We start from the raw sequence: 5,150 nt of genomic DNA on the forward strand, positions 1-5,150 counted from the left end.
GGAATAAGAAATCAAGAGGAATTGGGTCATGATTGGGTCATATTATTAAATGCCAAACCAAAGTCAGACCAGAATTGGGGAAAATGCCACAGCATGGGGGCATTAAACTCCCCTAGAATGATTGAAGGCAAAAAAACATAATGGCTATGCCATTATTGATGGAGATCAGTTGTCTACCTGTGAAAAATTAAAGTTACCTAACAAATGATCTGCACAAACTTGTGAATTAGTCATCCTTAATCAAGCTCTGAAACTGCTTGCAGAAAAAGAAGGCATCATCTATATAGATTCTAAATACACCTTTGGAGTAGTCCATACCTTTGAAAATATCTGAGCAGAATGAGGGCTCATAAATAGTAAGCAATGGGAACTGGTTCATGGAGAATTGTTTAAAGAGGTTCTAGAAAATTTATTGCTCTCTGCTGAAATTCCAATAACATATGTCAATATCACCAGAAAGGGGGCTCCTTTAAAGCAGTTGACAACAGACTGGCTGATGAGACAGTCAAAGAGGTGCCCTTAGAAAGTGAGATTAAACTCCTGAACCTCACCCCCAACATACCTATAGTCACCATGAGATAGCAACTTACTGAAGAATAAATTAAGAGAACGGGGGAACTGGAGGTTTCTCCAAACAAAGAGGGGAGATAGTTTCTTCCAGAAGGAAGAAAGATGGCTAGTAAATCAATTATAAGGCAACTAATGACCATATTACATAAGGGGATTCACTGGGGATCTCATGGCAATGTGTGATGCACTTCTAAAAACTTATGGGTGTGTGAACATATACATATACACACATATGAGTGTGCGGGCTAAATAGATTTGTCAAGGATATATCTATCACCTGTCAGAAGATAAACAAAAAGTTATTAGAAAACCAATGAAAGGGCAAAGATCCCCAGAGCTGGGGCCATTCAAAAGTATCCAAATTGACTTTACCAAATTGTCTAAGGCTAGAAAGCTCAAATATCTACTAGTAATTATTGACCATCTCACTGGATGGGTGGAGGCTTATCCTTTAACAACTGCCAATAGCAGGGTCAATAGTAAAGGTGGTTTGGGAACAGACAATTCCTATGTTCAACCTAACAGAAAATATTAATTTGGATAATGGGAGTCACGTTATCTTAAAGGTGTTACAAGGGATAATGGGGGCTCTCCAGGTTCATTGGGACTTTCATATGCTTTGGCATTCACCATCTTCAGGAAAAGTAGAAAGAATGAATTAAACTCTTAAAAAACATCTGACCAAATTAATGCTAAAAATTAAGTTGCCCTGGATTGAGTGCCTCCCTGTAATTCTCCTCAGAATCAGAACTGCTCATCGAAAGGATCTGGGCTTGTCATCCTATGAGTTAACATATGGGTTATCATACTTAGGGAGGGCAACAGACTTGCCCACTACAAAGGCAAAAGAAAAGTTTCTGAGAGACTATAAAATGGCCATCTCCTCTACCTTATCTTCCCTCAGGTTAAAAGGGCTTCTTTCTCAAACTCCTCCTCTTGAGTTTGTGGCTTATTGCTTCTAACGTGGTGACAAGACCTGGAGACAGGACAAGCTCCAACCGAGGTGGGAAGGCCCTTATCAAGGGCTCCTGACCACCATGACTGCTGTCTGAACAGCGGAGAAGGGATAGACTCCTTATACTAGGATCAAAAATGTACCTAAAGACTCCGGGGAATTTAATGCTAGGTCAAAAGTGTCTCAAATGGTGGACCAGCCTCTTAAAGTGAGGTTAAGGAGGACCCAACCATGAGGGGAATAATCATTTTATTCTTTATGTGAAAACTTTCAACTGTGGATGGAAAGATACGGGAGCACTTAATGAGTGTACACCAAAGTCTAGGGAAATGGAGGTATCCTTCAAGCATGCAATTAATGTAACTAACACTTCAGCTCCCCAAACTATCAGATTTGATGCAAGTCAAATATTCAGCAGGAATTTAAACAATCAAAGGCAACTTTTCCATGAGGATAAGTATCTGTGCCCTGACCCCAATTTGTGTCACCCTCTCTGTGCATTTATGAGTTGGGATGTTGGTAAACCACAAAGTTCCAAGGTTGGCCTGCTGGGCCAAAGAGGCAAGACTGAATATCTAAATCCACTAAGGGATTAGTTGCACTTCTCTAAAGGGATCCCACCAGAGAACTGTCAAAGTTTACAATATAATCCTATCTTGCTGGTTATAAACAGTCTGTGACGTCAGGACAGTAATCCTAAAGCAGCTCCAGGAGTGTATGGGTTGAGTGCTGATATTTCAGGGACAGAGCCAGTGGGACAATTCACCCTCAGGCTAGTTGAATGTAAGAATTCAACCAGTTCAGTACTAAATGAAGGTGCCATAATTAAGTATAGCCCACACAGCAACGATCCTAGGAGGGTGACTATAATTGAGGTTAAGGATCTTAGGCAAACCAGAAAAATTGAAACAAGTTATGGAGACACTAATGCCTGGGTAAAATGGGTTCAATATTCAGTGCTTGCTTGAAATAAGAGTGATTGCTATGCATATGCCGTAGGATGGCCAAAAGTGCAGGTAGTTCTGTTTCCCCCTGGACACAGACCCCACTAGGATGAATTGCATGATGGCACTATACCAAGACAAGGATGCCATGCAAGAACCTGTCCCTACATTCCCCTGCCTTACAGAGCTCAGATCCAAAGGCAGTTCTCTATTTCTCCATAGGGATGGCAAACCTCTCCTCCTGCCTCTCCAGGCAAGGGGAAGAGTTCATGGAACCTGTGGGTGATCTCATAAACTTCACTCTCATCCGAAATGTCTCTGGTGAGTCTAGTGGCAATTTCTCTAACTCGCACATCCCCCAAACAGATGTTTGTTGGTATTGTGGAGGGAAAAGCCTGTAAGTTGTTCCTGTCCAACTGGACCAAGATCTGCATGCTTTAACTTGAATATATACATTGACTCCATAGGAGTACCCAAGGAAGTGCCTAATGTATTCAAGGTTAGAAACCAAATAGCCTTTCCCCACTACCCACAGAGGGGTCCATACGGTGTTGTTCTCAATTCTAGTCATAACTTAAAGGAAAACTTTCACAATGTCCAGAGCCCTTGACATCCTGCAAATGAAGGAGGAGGATGTCCTCAAATTCCTTGCAGCAGGCACCCACTTAGGTGGCACCAACCTTAACTTCCAGATGGAGCAGTACATCTATAAAAGGAAGAGTTATGACATCTACATTATAAATCTGAAGAGGACCTGGGAGAAGCTTCTGTTTACAGCTCTTGTCATTGCTGCCATTGGAAACCCTGCTGATGTCAGTGTCATCTTCCATGAATACTGGCCAGTGGCCTGTGCTGAAGCTTTTTGCTGCCACTGGAGCCACTCCTATTGCTGGCGCTTCACTACTGGAACTTTCACCAACCAGATCCAGGGAGCCCCATCTGCTGGTGGTTACTGATCCCAGGGTTGACCAGCAGCCTCTCACAGAGGCATCTTATGTTAACCTGCCCACCATTGCTCTGTGTAACACAGACCCTCATCTGTGCTATGTGGACATTGCCATCCCGTGCCACAATAAGGGAGCTCACTTAGTGGGTCTGATGTGGTGGATGCTGGCTCGGGAAGTTCTGCGCATGCGTGGCACCATCTCCCGTGAACACCCGTGGGAGGTTATGCCTGATCTCTACTTCTACAGAGATCCTGAAGAGATTGAAAAAGGAAGAGCAGGCTGCTGCTGAAAAAACTGTGACCAAAGAAGAATTTCAGGGTGAATAGACTGCTCCAGCTCCTGAATTCACTGCTACTCAGCCTGAGGTTGCAGACTGGTTTGAAGGTATGCAGGTGCCCTTTGTGCCAATTCAGCAGTTTCCTACTGAAGACTAGAATGCTCAGCCTGCCACAGAAGACTGGTCTGCAGCTCCCACACTCAGGCCACTGAATGGATAGGGACAACCACTGAGTGGTCTTAAGCTCTTAAGCAACACAGGCTCTTAAGCAACACGGAAATAAGGTTGGTGGAAAATAAACTTGTTTCTAAGGAAAAAAAAAAAGAAAGAAACCAAATAGCCACAGGGTTTAAAAGTGTGCACTCTTTTGGTAGTCTACTATTAATAAAAATATAGATTGAATTAATTATATTTATATAATCAATAAAGGCTTATAAACTATACCAAAGATGCCCTTCAAGGAATAGCTAGCCAATTGGATGCTACAAACAGGATGGCCTGGGAGAATAGAATAGCGTTAGACAGAATGTTTGTAGAAAAAGGAGGAGTTTTTTGTTATGTTGAGAGGAAAGCGTTGTACTTTTATTCCAAATAATACTGCCCCCAATGGTACTATCACTAAGACTTTTCAGGGACTTACCATTTTAGCTAAAGAATTTGTTGAAAACTCTGCAGTCAATGATCCTTTAACAGACTGGTTAGAAGAATGGTTTAAAAAAAATGGAAGGGTATGGTTGCCTCTATTTTAACGTCTCATATTACAGTTACAGAAATTTTAACCACTGTAGGATACTATGTTATCTTCTGTGTGAGGAGCCTAATCCCAAAAGCTTATAAAAGTAGCTGTAAACAAACAAATGCCCATGACTTATGCCCAAAGTAAACTCCTACTCTTCGATAAAAAGGTAAATCATGAAAAAAAAAGTTAATATTTACTTGGCATATTTAAACAACAGGGCCATACAAAACAATAAAAATAAAATGAAAACAAACCAAATGAAAAAAAGAGGAGGGGACTGTGAAAGAAAATAGATAATTCATTTTCATAAAATAGAAAGACATATGCTAACATGACCAAGAGCACATACTAGGAAGTAGACATGACCGAAGGCTAGTTAGAACAAAGTGGGGACGTGGTAAGAGCCACACCGGGGAAACAGAGCTTACTCAGAAATGAGTAAACTCAAATTCTACAATCAAATAGTAACAAGTACTAATTTATCCTTATTTGGACTAAAAACCCCTTAAGCAATGTCCAGGAGAGATTGGGACCCCACAGTCCTTGGTTAATGAGAAACTTGACAGGGGGGATTCTATGAATAGAAATAAATTGCTTGCTGTAACTGTTCTGGGTGTGCCTTCACACCAGATACCTGATTTGCAAAACCATCATGAAAAGTCTCACTTCTGTTGCTCTCCATGTCTCTTTGTCTCTCCTTTGATTTTGGATGGGTAAG

The 5,150-nt window shown here is 41.5% G+C and overlaps 1 pseudogene; it reads left to right on the plus strand.

Annotated features, from left to right (window-relative positions):
* Positions 1-3,279: 3,279 nt before the first annotated feature.
* Positions 3,280-3,936, plus strand: LOC103276560 (annotated as a pseudogene).
* Positions 3,937-5,150: the final 1,214 nt, after the last annotated feature.

Source organism: Carlito syrichta, unplaced genomic scaffold (assembly GCF_000164805.1).
Source record: "Carlito syrichta isolate Samal-C Ts95f unplaced genomic scaffold, Tarsius_syrichta-2.0.1 Scaffold316238, whole genome shotgun sequence".
Classification (NCBI taxonomy): Eukaryota; Metazoa; Chordata; class Mammalia; order Primates; family Tarsiidae; genus Carlito; species Carlito syrichta.